Source organism: Anabrus simplex, chromosome 13, assembly GCF_040414725.1.
Source record: "Anabrus simplex isolate iqAnaSimp1 chromosome 13, ASM4041472v1, whole genome shotgun sequence".
Classification (NCBI taxonomy): domain Eukaryota; kingdom Metazoa; phylum Arthropoda; class Insecta; order Orthoptera; family Tettigoniidae; genus Anabrus; species Anabrus simplex.
Genome location: NC_090277.1, coordinates 68019507 through 68034834, shown reverse-complemented (window position 1 = coordinate 68034834; position 15328 = coordinate 68019507).

The following is a 15328-nucleotide window of genomic DNA, read 5'->3' as shown; positions in this document are numbered from 1 at the left end:
TAACCACTAAGCGGACAAAGTAACCGCCTATAATTCTGCATTTCAATGGCTCCGATGCTTTCGTCAATGCACACAGCTCATGTCTAAAGAACAACACAGGAAAAACATACCATTCTAGTTTTTCTTGTAAAATGAAGTGGTCCTCAAATTGTCAAAGCTTACGAATGAAAATCTCCACCAGTAGGGGATAAGCAGCAACTGAAGAGTTAGTTGTTAATAATACTTTAGATATTCCAATAACCGAGTACAGTGCAGGAGAGCGGGTCCGAACAACACCTTCCGCTGTCCTCAGAATTGTTTCCCATTTTCACTTCCAGACTAAGAGGCCACAGCCTTATCTCGTTTCGTTCACGATAACCACGTCACCTGATCCAAGACCCCACACCAGGAAAACGGAAATAAGGAATTCCAACGAGCACAATTGGAGTTCTGCAGGGGCACCGTAACGACCGTCACCGTCGAGTAAGGGCAAGGCAGGTTCACTGCGCCTCTAGCGACGACTCAACGAGAAACAGATGACAGGGTCAGGATGTGCATCTACCACTACAGGCCTTGAAGGGCCTTAGCCTACTAAGAGACCGCTGCTCAGCCCGAAGGCCTGGTCAGCACGACGGATCCTCTCGACCGTTACTCTTGGCTTTCTAGACCAGAGCCGCTATCTAACCGTCAGATAGCTCCTCAATTCTAATCACGTAGGCTGAGTGGACCTCGAACTAGGCCTCAGGTACAGGTAAAAACCCCTGGCCTGGCTGGGAATCGAACCCGGGGCCTCCCGGTAAGAGGCAGGCACGCTACCCCTACACCACGGGGCCGGCGTTCATCTACCAGCCAGATACAATATTCCTCTCGGTTGTCAGACGCCTCCTGTTTGGATCCAGACGAACACAGCCACTGCGCTTCAAATTTTGAAAATTCCGGTTTATGACGTGGAAAAATCTTGTTGCACAGCTTAAGATATTCGCTACACAGTTCCATTTACACCTGAGATGGTAATGTCCGGCATAATGTCATTATTATAACTATATAGGCTTCTATTTCCTTTTTTGGCACTGCACGTACTCACTCTCACTGGAGGACGGATGAAAATCTTACCACCAACTTAGATAATTATAGTTATCATTTGTATTTCCCTTCTCGAACGAACTTCCGACATCTCTATATCAATTTCTTTCCCAGTAATCTAATACTTTCCTAACCTCTTGTACCCAGCAGCACTCGGTTTAATGAGACCAAACTAGTTTAATATTTCCAAAGTCCTTGAATTTGTTAGTAACCACTCGTATCCTCTCAACTCTTCCCAGAGTTAAAGACTGATGCGGTGAGAGGTGCTGGACAACATTCTCTAACCTTTGTCGAGGAAAAAGAAAGAAGTGTATGAAGGATTATGTAATCAGAATTGACGTGAGTGCTTTGTTACGGTCAGTGGCTGCGGGATAAACACTCAGATTCCCTTCAGAAAAAAGAACTATCAAATGACATTCTGATGTTAACAGGTTGTGGATCATCTCCAATACCACCAGCCTTTCACCACACGAGCATGGACCTTTTACATTCTTACCTAAACTGAAAGGCCTCTTCCGTGGAGGTTAATAACAACACGTTATAGATACTCTGAAGCAATCACGGCAGGGAATTATTACTATTATTATTATTATTATTATTATTATTATTATTATTAGAGTCAACAATCCACAGACTGGTTTGATGTAGCCGTCCATGCCAACCTATCCTGTGTTAACCTTTTCATTTCTACGAAATTGATTCATTCTGCATGTGCTCTAATCTGCTTGTCATATTCATACCTTGGCGTGCCCTTACCGTTCCCCTACACTCCCCTAAAAAATAAACTGAACAAGTCCTGGGGGTCTTAATATGTGTCCTATCATTCTATTTCTTCTCATCAAATTTAGCCAAATAGTTCTGCTCTCACCAATTCGTTTCAGTATCATTTCATTCGTGATTCGATCTATCCATCTCACCTCAGCATTTTTCTGTTGCACCACATTTCATAAGCTTCAATTCTCTTCCTTTCTGAGCTCCACATGTTCCACGCTCCGGACTAAAGTCTTCAAAAACATCTTTCGAACATGTTCAAGTGAGCAAATTTATTTTCTTAAGAAAGGCCTTCCTCGCTGGTGCTGTGTACGCCATCGTTAGTTCTTTTACTACTCACGCAACAATATTCATCTACTTCCTTTAAGACTTCCTTTCCTAATGCAATATTTCCTGTGTCACCTGATTTCGTTCAACTGTACTTGGTTACTTTTGTTTTGGACTTAACTTTCATCTTTTACTCCTTCCCCAAGACTGTGTCCGTACCACTGAGCAATGTCTGCAGTCTCAAAGAAAATAAGAATACGATTGGCAAATCTCAGGGTTTATATTTCCTCTCCTTGGATTGTGATTCCCTTTCCAAATTCGTCTTCGATTTCCTTTACTGTCCGTTATATTATTATTATTATTATTATTATTATTATTGGATTTTGGTCCGAGAATCGACCCCTGAGGGACACCGAGGGTGTTACTTTGCCATCCTGAACTCAAATTTCCAACTGTCACGCGTGGGCGCGATTTTCGAAGTAAGATGAAAAGAAACGAAGTGACACACTATTAAAATTTAGCTTGTGCAGTAGTAACTGAGGATTGAAAGTGTCGAAGGCACTACTGAGATCATCTAATAATGTCAGTAGAGTCACGTCCCGTTGGTCCATTGCACGTCTGATAGTATATGTCACTCGTAGTAAAGCTGTCGTAGTGATGTCTTTTCTGAAGCCGGATTTAATGGGTTGAGGAGGGAATGAGGAGTAACTTGTGTATAAACTAGACATTCAATCACCTTGGATAAGGATGGATACTGGATGATAATTTGAAGGAGAATCTAACGTGGACCTCTTCCGGATGGGAACACTCCGCTTGTCATGCACTAGTTGAGTTAGTATTGACAGAACAGCCCCGAAGTTATCCTTAATAAGCGATATAGGAAAGTCATCATTACCTGTAATAGAGTATATCACACCTTTAACTTCACTCATTTGTAAAAGAGAATTGGTCATACACCGACAGCTGTTGTAACAAGAGTATTCTTGGCCGTGCGAAATGATCATTTAATGCCTCTAGCGATATGCTTGGTACCTGTGGCTCCGCGGCTTTACCTATACCTAACGTGCGTATTTTTCTCCATTTTTGTCTCGGACTGTTATCGTTCATCAGTTGCTGAAAGTATTTATATTTAGAATTGCTAATTAACTGCTTCTAACACTGGAAATCATCTGTGTCGTCCGTCTGTCTGTATTGTCTGTACAGTTTGTCACGACTGGCCATAGCAGATCTTACCTCGGCCGTTAGCCACGCGTGATCGAATTAAACAACGACCGAGCCACTTCCACTGCGTGTGTTCAGCCGTCATGTAAACCACATTTTGTACTTCTGCCTGGTTTCCCATTTTCACACCAGGCAAATGCGGGGGCGACGTAAAGCAAATTGTGTGTGTATCGCCGTGCCGGACCTACATTCTAGTTTGTTCTTCACTCCCGTACTCTCGCACTTCACATGGCCTGACTCTCTCTCAACTCTTAAGCCCAGAATCACATCCTCAGATTCCATGTTTTCTCGCGTACCTCAGAAAATGTACGAGTAAGAAGTGCGAGAGTGCAGAGGTTCAATGAAGTATTTGTTTATTTTTGTATCCTGATCTCTTCACTTAATTAGGCCTATACATTTCTACTGGACGCTAGAAATCGATGTTTATATTAGTGTTCTCGCTATTCAACAAGCCGGTATCTCGCTCTACAGTAGACTGGCCACATGACCTGGTCGTTAGATAGCTTTCTCACTGAACTTGTTTGACTGACGTTCTTTCTGCAGATGAAGGATTCCTTCTTGAAGAAGGTGCTTGCGTTTCTTGCTTTGGCAAGTCCACAAGAAGACACGTTAATTTCATGTCTTCGCTAGAAAACCAGAACTTTCTTTCAATGAATGGATTTCTCTGGAACAACCGGTTCAGGAAAATCCATCGTGCCAAACATAAAGATAGCGTGAAAGAACTTTTGCTTTCTCCGAAATAATATTTCTTCTATTGATAGAATGTGCTTACTGTTTGCCCTGATACGGTACGTCAAAAATATTACTGTGTTCGTCTGGCGACCCTAAACACCGATAGTAGTTCAAAGGGCGGTAAACACACTATTATTACTCACAGAGTACTGAATTTCGGGTGCGAAATACGAAACTGAAGAAGAGCGATCACTTCAGTTATTCTCTGGCCCCGTGGCTAAACGGTTAACGTGCTGAACCGGTTAGGCTACGCTAGTTATGTCCTCTGGCACGAGAACTGCAGTCTTCAACGTTAGATTGTATCCTAAGTAGGGGCCGATTTTCATTTTCGCGCAGGCCGCGCGAGGGCCTCAACTCAAAAGAACTACCGCATGCCTCCCGGAGGCAATACACCATCATCAATTCCGGTATTTACGAAGTGTATTATCCCACGATGGTAGTATAGGCTACGAAGCTAAATCAAATGAAAATGTAGAAAAGCTAATGTAGCAGGTGTCGTCTGCCGTATTCCGTAAAAGAAAGAAAAAAGTCAGCTCCAGTACGAAAATATTGTTGTATCGCCTGACGGACCCCATTTACTGTACGAGCGGACTTCGAACATCTTGCTCAAAGTAACAGACAAGGAAAATGATTCCTGGTGAGAACAATGGCAGGAGAGAGAGGACTCGCTCTGGGCGTATAAAGGCTAAGTTCAAAAAATAACATGGCCAATGGTGCTCTGCGTATCAACTGGGCGTATGATGTGAATGAAGGAGGGTAAGATCAGTAGGACGATGGTTACCGGAGCGCTGGCTTTCTGAGTCCAACTGGCACGCTCGATTCTGTCAGCCTCGTGTCGACAGATTTACTTGCACGTTTAAGATCTCCTACGGGACAAAATTCTGGCTCATCCGCGCCTTCGAACATAATAAGAGCAGTTAGTGGGACGTAAAGCCATTATTATTATTAGACTAAACGTTGGATAAGGGATCTATAAGTTGATTATGTTGTGAGGAATGGACAGTTTTATAATAAACTAGCAGAGAGAATAATTTAAGATATATTAGAGTTACTACTCCGTAGCAGGCGAACAAAAGGCACTTTCAGTTTCATTTGTCGACCATCTGACACGTGATTCACGCAGCAAGTGGAGATCTCACGCAATTTAACTCGACGTTCTCCCACGAGTTGGAGTATTGCACAATGAAAGTAGCAGCTCTGCGGTAATATGAGGGGAGATAGTGAGGAGGAATGTCCTTCTCTAAACTAGAAGCAACTACGACTTCAGTTGGCAGACATCTGTAACAATGAGGAAAGATAATACCTGAGTTACATCGTGTGCTCTCCTGTACTTGTCGTGGTTCTTGTGGATGTACTAACTACTTCCGATATATGAAATTTGAGAGTCACTTTTCTGCAGATTTGGATGAGAAAAGGAGGTAAATAATAATAATTTTGTGTGGCTATTTCTAGCCGGGTGCAGCCCTCGTAAGATAGACCCTCCGACGAGGGTGGGCGGCATCTGCCATGTGTAGGTAACTGCGTTGTATTGTGGAGCAGAATAGTGTTATGTGCGGTGTGCGTGTTACAGGGATGTTGGGGACAGCACAAATCGAGCCAAGGGAATTAACCATTTAAGGTTAAAATCTCGAACCCCGCCGTCAGAGGTCACCCATGGAGTCGGACAAAGAAGGGGGTGGGAAAGTCATGCACATGTTTCTGGGCTTAGAAGAAGAGAAAGCGAGTTCCCCACTTAGTAGCCTCTTACGACGTTGAGTCCATCAACAGAGGAAATAAAGGGTTCCAAAGTAAATATAGTTATCCACAAACGAATCGTAAGGTTCGTGAACTGCGAGAAAATAGAGGACGTTCTAGACCTCGCAAGGCCCTGGGTTCCTTGTCCGGCCAGTTGAAGTATTTTAATTCTGGACTGAGGAGTAGCTCTTAGTTGGAGGATGAAAGCGCACAGTGAAGACCAACAATGGTTGTCATGGCTACAATAGTGACAAGAAATTGATTGCGCTAACTCCAGATGAAGCAGACTCCCAGCCTCAAAAGCAAAGCCATGTTCAAACTGGAAGAAGTTTAAAGTAGCTTATGCACTTCTTAATTATTCTGCGGTGTTCTCCGGTACTCTTTAAATCCATGTGATTTATATGAAGCTTCCTGTAGAATACCGGCGTTCTGGAATGATTTTTACGGATTCTCCAGTATTCTTTAAATCAATGTGTTTTATATGAAGCTTGCTATAGAATACCGGTCTTCTCAGATGAATGCATCGCCGAAGCCGGTTTATGTGTATAACTTCATCAATAGACTCCATGCCTAACTAAGCCTTTAACTCCTCATGTCGAGTAACCTTCTGCCATTATTCCCATGTGTTAGACATTTTGCATAGCAGTAGCCTTGCTGGTTTAGAAGGTTCACATAGATTACCTTCTTGAGTAGTTTGGTTGAGAAATGAACATGTCTGCTTACGATGAACTGAACATGGATGAAACTGGCTTTTTACCGAATTTTACTAAACATACCAAATATTTAGCTCGGTTAATGCTGGTAGTAAATACGGGGACAATAACCTCAAATATATGATAAGTTTCGTCATTCCCATCAGGCTTTGTACTGGCAAAGCTCCTCTGTATCTTATAAACACTTGTCCGAATGTTGCTTCACGTGTCGCTGTGCGCGCACGAACTGCCCTTAGCCGATAAAAGCCGCACAGTGTGAGCAGGGAACGGGAACTGGAATTGCCATCTTATATCAAGTGGCACGTAAATAACTTGGGATATCGTTCACAGGTAATTAATGATCTGGAAATGTCCTCAAACTTCAAATGTCCGTATCTCGTATTTATAATCATACCTCTCACTCAAATGAGGGGGGAACGAATCATCAACGACGATCGTCTGCTGAACATCACTTTCACTCTTGTTTCCACAACTTCAGTGTTGTAGGAATGGAACACTGCGCACTTTAAAATGGTAAAATTTTAATACTGACGAAAAAGTTATTTAAATTATCAGGAGGATAGTCATCAGTTTATCTTGTACGTCCCGAATGTACATGACTGTTATTACTGACATTACCAAGTTCTGTAAAGTGAAATGTGACTGTGAGCGCCTTCTGTAATGACGCGAAATGTTGGGAAATTTTCTGGTCGTTATCTTCGCCAACAAGTGACGTCTCTAACGACGTTACTCTGGCTGCACTGTCCGGTACAATGCACCTATAGGGAAGACGCTCTTATCACAGAATCGCTCACACATCCGTACGCAAGCATTGGCTATTAATGATTTAAGGCTTCCACACAACCGTCAGTTACTCATAAGACCACGTGCCTCCTCCCCGTACTTACGCTCTAGTGAGTGGTTGAACCCCGCCTCAAAGTGACGTAAACACTTGATCTTGTTCCTCCGGCTCAGTTCATCACAACACTGATTAATCCATTTCCAACAGATAAATATCTCATATCATCATTTATAGAGGACCTTTGGTAGCTTAGTGGACTGCTCGCTGCTTTCAATAACATAACCTCAGCAACGCACGAAGAAAAAACGTCAATGTATGGATCAAACATGGAAGATCTGAATCAAAATTATTTAGTTTTAAATAAATAAATAAAATAATGTTCGCTGTAAGTTTACGTGAACGAACAACTTCAAATCCCTGTGAGAAAATCAAATGATCATCAACATGTCTCTCCATCGACGGCTGCTAATTTCAGATGACCACATAGCCTGCACCGTTGCTAAGTCACAGATTTTGTTACATACACTAACTCGTTACTTTTTTTTTTGCTAGGGGCTTTACGTCGCACCGACGCAGACAGGTCTTATGGTGACGATGGGATAGGAAAGGCCTTGGAGTGGGAAGGAATCGGTCATGGCCTTAATTAAGGTACAGCCCCAGCATTTGCCTGATGTGAAAATGGGAAACCACGGAAAACCATCTTCAGGGCTGCCGATAGTGGGATTCGAAACTACTATCTCCCGGATGCAAGATCACAGCCGCACGCCTCTACGCGCACGGCCAACTCGCCCGGTACATAAATTTTAGGATGACACCCAGCTCTAAGGCATGTCAACACCGACATTGATTGAGCAAGTGTACAAGAGCGAAGTTGGTGGTTGTGGAGGAGCAGAATGTTAAACATCAAATACTGAACAAGAGAAAAACAGACTCCTATCTTCACGTAGAAAACGATGCTGAAGTGAAAAATGAATAAGTTTCTTAATTTTTCCCACGACATTGCTCGCTGTTACAAAATCAGTGAATGTTAGTTTATGATAAATGTAACTAAATGAGTCACAACTACTTCAGTTACTGTCGTTCCTTCACCCAACAGGAAAGAGAGATTTAAACATTTGATTTGGAAATAGTTCGAATTTCCTCTCACCGAGTTTTAAAACACCCTTTCGCAAATTCATATGTAGACAACGAACTAATCAGTGTGAGGTTTTCTCTTCGTTGGGGTTTAAAGGCTAAATTTTCTTTCAGTCATCACGCGTTGGTCCTACTGAAAATTGTGCCTAAAGTCACTGGTATTCAAACCCGTCACGGCCCAATATGCCGACAGCACTGTGTGTGTAAGAAAGACACCCCTGCTCTACAACAGGATGTGGAGAACCTTTCCATGTGATGCTGTGTAAATCTCCTGAATATAAATGAAAATAACTCTAAACATATGATAACGAGTAAGTCCAGAAATGAACAGTTATACGGTGACCTTATTCAAAAATAGCATTCCGCATTGCGCTAGTTACAAACTTCTGGGAATAACATTCCACTGAGACAACAGACTAGACCTTTCTCCGGAAATCCATCTCTGTCTCTATAAATATTGATCCCTCCTAATGCCTGTCAATTGTTTATCGCTCTGTTCAGAGAGAAGACGGAATTTTACTTTTTCCTCCTTTGGCCCGTACCTCTGCTTTCCAGAAGATTTTAAGTGACGTTCCGCATTAATGATGACTGGAACCTTACTCACGAGATCCGATGCAGAATTGAGCAGGCCAGAACTTCTTTTCAGAGACTTAGAAAACTTTTGACAAGCCTTGACCTTTCCATTTCACTACGGACACGACTACTCCGGTGCTACGTTTTCAGCATTCTGTTATACGGCGTTGAGGCATGGACACTAACTGAGACCATGTGCAAGAGATTGCAAGCATTTGAAATGTGGACGTGCCGAAGGATGCTGAAGATACCTTGGACAGTTAAAATGACCAATATAGACGTTTTGTACCGTATGAACAAAGAACAAGAAATTCTCACTACCATCAAGAGAAGGAAGCTAGAATACTTTGGTCATATGATGCGGAACTCTAAATACCACCTTCTGCAAGTAATACTCCAAGGGAAAATTAATGGAAAACGTGGTCCGGGGAGAAGTAGGACATCATGGCTCGGCAATTTGAGCCAGTGGTTTGGCGTAACAAAGCTGACTCTGTTCAGAACAGCTATGAACAAACAACATATCATGCTACTGATCGCCAACGTTCTGCGAGGACATGGCACATGAAGAAGAAGAAGAAAGCTATATGTCTGCGAGTGTGTGGAATGGTATTGAATGCCAGACCGGTAGAGTAAAAGGAACTTTGTGAGCACTGGAATGAGTGAATGAATGGGTTGTTAACTTATTGTCGATAGGGAGAATGAATATGCTGTGAGAAATTATGTACACTGCAATAAAATATGTCAAGCGATATTACCTAGCAACCGTGCTGGCTGTCACGTGAAGTATTTGATATACAGATCCACAGTCGGTGAAGCTCTCAAGGTACTGTTGGTAGGTAACATGCACTGTTCCCTTACACAAATTTTCGAATGATCCGAGCATTAAAACATATTTATACCAGGACTTCACATTTAACAACACACAGTTCAGGGGAAATAATTCTGTCTATAAGGAAATCTTACAAGGTCCATAAATTCAAAATGGTTACCGTGTGAAGCAGGGTCGACTCATTGCAATGTAATAAGGGTAAATAAATAAATACATAATTATAATCTGTGATGTCCGGGATTATGACCTGCATCCTTAACCTCCAGACCTGTCGTAGCCGTCAGGCTTGAATGAGTATTTATAATTTAATTCACATGGAGTTAGCTTTACGCCTTAATTATTTAAGTGCTAGGAAATACGCGTAACGCATTGCTGTTATGTAGCAACGTGCCGTATGTGTGGTAACAGTGTTGCAGTTGAAGGCAATAATAATAACATACGGCTATGGAGCACAAGTTGGGATAACGTAATGCAGTCTTGTTCACACGGAGGAGTTTCCCATGTGCCTTATTCTCTTGTAGAGTTTCAAGTCAAGCACAAATCCAGAGGTGTATGAAGATGCACCCCGCAGTGAAAACTTGAACCTTAAAGTATAAACATTCTGCAAATACTATACGCTCATTCTGCTACATTTACACAATTAAATTTTTCACTCCGAGCTACATTTTCCACTGGAACAGGCAGATGTGTGTTCTCCAAGGACGGTAGTATAGTACGTGAAATTGAATTAGGGTACAGCAAGAGCTAATGCAGTGAACTCGCAGTTGCGGTTAATGGTATTCTGTAGGAAGGAAGTCAGCTTCCAGACGAGACTATCCTGCAAGCGGACCGACATCACGGTACGGGAGTGAAAGCTGAGTGGACTCCGCATATCTTTTTCATTGGAAGTAACAGACATGACAGCAGCGGGAAAAAACGGCAGGAAGGTATTTGGAAGATAAAGTCTAAGATTTGGAATGAACTCTGTGGATGAAGTTGTACTATAAACCAGCGTAAGTGGTGTGGTTTTGTGAGGTGAGTAATGGACTCGATAAGAGAAGTAGAGGACGATGGTTAGCTCGGCATTCAAGGATAAAAGGTTTAGAATTAAAGCGTGACTCACGGGTAATAATAATAATAATAATAATAATAATAATAATAATAATAACAAAGTGGTCTAGATTTTTCTGCTGTTTTGTCTGCACAGAGTATTTGTGCTATAGATGTTTCCACGCCACGAAACGTAATATATAATTAATGATCCATCAAATTGTCTGTAGTTAGATAGGAATTCCCCTGTTGTAAAGAGTAAATTCAAAGTAGGTAGACGACAATCACTCCCATATCCTCAAGAGCTATAACCAAGCCACAGTGTGTTTGACAGCAACATCAAGGCCTAGATGCAATGACAAGTAAAGTTACGGAAATAAATGTCCATGAACGGTCTATGGAGAGCAGAACAGTAATACACGTGTGGAATATTACGTAACGGACACTGAAATAACTGTTTATTTATAACTACAGCCAAGATAATTACGCAATATTAGGGTAGAAAGCGATTAATTAACAAGAACCCCTCCCTTCGAACTGTTGTTAGTCCCCCTACGTTACGGAAGAACGGGTTAGACAGCATTAGTTTGCATTCTAACCTATTACCAGATGAAAATCCGAACTCTACTTATAACACTTCAGATACAGGAACTGATATCTAGAATAACCGTTCCTTACATAACAGAAAGAAATGCTCTATACCTTTTAAACTATTTCAGTTATAAATATCTGTTGCTCATAGCAGTTACGATTTAGGAGCTATAACCTGTAACTGTTCCATTTTATAATCAGATTGAAGAACGACTAAAAGATGGATCAGCTCTGCTAATTTCAACATATTTCAGTTTATCAAATCTGTTCCATTTTATGGAAATTTAGAATCTGGTGCTGCTATGAAAGAACTGCTTTGAATCTCGCAACCGTTTCCGTTCGTGACTGTCAAATATACGAACTGCTTAAAACATAATTCCTCTGCATCCTTCATCCTATTAATAGGCGTTTCATTTCATGACAGTTTAGAACTTGTAATAAACACAAAACAATGTCCGTGCAATCTTTCAAGTTCAGCAGCCTGTGTCGTGGTTGTAACTTGGATACTTTGCTTAGCTGATAAAAGGAGAGGAATTGTCTACTAAATAAACAGCGTGTCCTTGCTTATTTGACAGGCAATCGCATTCACAATATCTGAACAACGGAATATCTTTCTTGATGACCATATTCCATGAAATGTAATATTTTTATGTGAAATAAATAATTGTTTGCCAAGCCGTCATCTGCAGAACAAGTAATCACTAGCTATCGTGACTTCGTAAGAAAGGAAGGGAGTTACCGACCACCTGCGTGAATTGTTCAAAAGTTGTCGAACGAACAGCTTACCTTGGTGTTGCTCGGTGAGATAAGCTTCAGTTTCCGGATAGATCTACAGTGTGTTTCTCCTCTGTAGCAAAAATAGCGAAGAGCTGATTCGAGGGGTTATAAACGGGCCCGAAGTTGGCTTGGCGGGCATCTGAAAAGAGTAACCCTAGGATCCGTGCGGGGTATTGTTACCTAGCAATCGTGCAGGCTGTGGCGGTCATCTGAAACTAGCCATGAGCGAGAGCCATATTGTTCATCATTTGATTTTCGCAAAGCGAAATGTGTTTTAGTCTGAAATGTGTTATATGCGAACTAACTTACTTATTAGCCCGTAATGTAGCAGAGTGCGCCTTATGTTTTCGCAAAACTCATAGCATAACTGTTGTGCAGGCACTTTCTTCAGTAAATTGGCATTGTAAAAACCCGGGCTGTAGTGATAAGGAATATAACAAAGCCAGTCAATTCAGTGCGGTTATCGCACTACAACTGTAGCGTATAATAATATAAGTTTGAAATGTTCAGATCTGCCCAATAATGGAAGTTAAATGAATTAAGCAACACCTGTGAGAGAAAACATCTAATATTAATAACAGAATATGACTGTAAAATATAACATTTACTTATTTATCAATTTCTATTTTTATTAAACTTCACTTGTTTCGAGAGACTGGAAAACTTGGAAGTGGACACTCGAAAGAAAAGTGCCTCGTCTTGAAGACGTGAACCGTAAGACAGTGAACGACAGCACGGATATTTTAGCAGTAGCTTGGCTAATAGGAAGTGTCGCCCATCCCGCTTTTCCTTGATGCAGCGAGAGTAGGGGTTCGTGAGCTGGTAACCCTCGCAGCAGAACTCTGTATACTTGTTACTCGTTTCAGCCTATTAATGTGCGCTGTAGTCAGAGCATAGGCGGTTTAAGTGTACGAGAACTCACCACACCGCAGTTGGCGGGCAGATTGTTGACGAGAGCACCTCGTGTAACGGAGCCTACGCTCAGCCGGGCAAAAACCAGCGTCGCAACAGTTGTTCGAAGGGACGCTAGAGGCAATGGACACCTGCAGCTTTGGTAAACTATCATTAACAAGCAGTGGTAGTGATTTCGTTAACATCCATCACTTCCTTGTGTTTTCCCATTAAGGAGGGAGTATATCCTCTATTTCTACTTTTAGGTACAGGTCTTACGGCAGACCATTCCAGCCCTGAGCTATTCCAGCTCAGAGGAACCTTTTCTACGCAAGCGTAATTAAATAATATTGTATTTATTTATTTATTTATTTATTTATTTATTTATTTATTTATTTATTTATTTATTTATTTATTTATTTATTTATTTATTTATAGTTACAGCTGATTTGCACTTAGGGTTGTCGCCTAAGTAGCGTATCCTCTATAAACAGCTCACGTCTTTTTCATAAGTAATTTCAAAGACTATAAAAATTTCTCGAACATCTCCCTGGCCAAATTATTCCACTACCTTATCCCTTTCTCTATAAACTAATGTTTGTCCCAGTTACCTTAGTCTACTTGAATTCTAGCTTAATCTTTATTATGATATTTCCTACCTTAAAAACTCCACTCAAGGTTATTCATCAGTTAATTTCATTCCACACCATTACTCTACAAACAGCTCGGAACATACCGCTTACTCAAGTAGCTCGTCTCCTTACACAAAAATCTCCCCAACACTACCCGTTTATTTGAAATCGCCTCGAACAAATCGAGCTGCTTTACCCTGGATATTTTCGAGTTCTGGATTTGAAACGATAACTTACATTATACATGGCCATGCTTATATTTCTGCTTTCGGATCTTCCTGTTGTTGTCCGTCCACGATCGTGTACTTCTTGTTCTCTGTTCTTTTCCGATATAAGTACGATCCCCGAAGAAATAAGGCGGGGCATGTAATCAGGACAGGCAACGTGTAGGACGAGAGGGGAGACGGGGACTGAGACTGAGATGGGGATCAAGGTGGAAGAGCTCAGTGACAGAGAAGCACAGGAGAACATGATACTGATAATATCAGCTGAAGAACGAGAGAGAAGAAGAGGGAGGATGAAGAAAACACAATCCATGGCAAAGCTACCCGTGGTACTCCAGAGACCGTGACGAAAGAAGTAGAAGGGATCGGTCTAATTTTTGCGAGATATTTACACTGGAGACTAATAACATTATCCTCATACCACATTTGGGTCACCTGCTTGAACAGAAGAGCTTCTAAGATGAGGAGAGTAGAAAGCGAAAGTTCGCTCTCAACCAGTGATGTAGGGTTTCTTGTGGACTGTTGGCTAATAGAGGCTGTGCCCTGAGCAACGTCTGACCACACACCTTAGCATATGTTTAGTGTCATTACACGGGAGTACAATGAAGAGAAGAAATTCTCGTTAAAGAGTTGTCAAGCTTTCACCCAACAATCAGCAGGCTTCTGTCATGTTTACAATCCTCTATTCCCGGCTAGCCATGTGATATTATTATTTCCGCCTGTGTGGTGTAGTAGTTAGTGTGATTAGCGAACACCCGCGGAGGCTCAGGTTTTATTGCCCGCCCTGCCACAAAATTTGAAAAGTTGGTACGAGGACAAGAATGGGGGCCAGTCAGTCTCCGAAGTCAATTGAGCAGAGCGGGTTCGATTCCCACCTCTGCCTTCCTCGAAGAAGCTTTCAGTGTTTTGCCACTTATCCTCCAGGAAAATACCGGGATGGTAGCTAGCCGCTTTCTTCCCTCCTCCTTGCCTATCCCTTCCACAAGGGTCCTGTTCAGCGTAGCAGGTGAATCAGACCCCCTCCCCCTTGTATCCCCGATCAAATGTCTCAGACTCCAGAACCGTGTCCTTGAGGCAGTAGAGGTGGGATCCTTCGCTGAGTCTGAATATATGTGTGTGTATAATTTTAACCCGCAAAATATATTTGTCATACAACCTGTATTTATGCTGTAATATATACCGCATTTCAGGGCTTACAATGAACTTATGTCCATTGTACCAAAATGTTGTCAGCTGAGGTCACTGTACACTTTATAATGATAACTGTACACAGATTCAGTTTTCTATGTCTCACATTATGGGTTCTGAGCATTTGAAAATCTAGTGATGCATTCTTGATTACATCCCCCCTTAAGTCAGGAGACGAT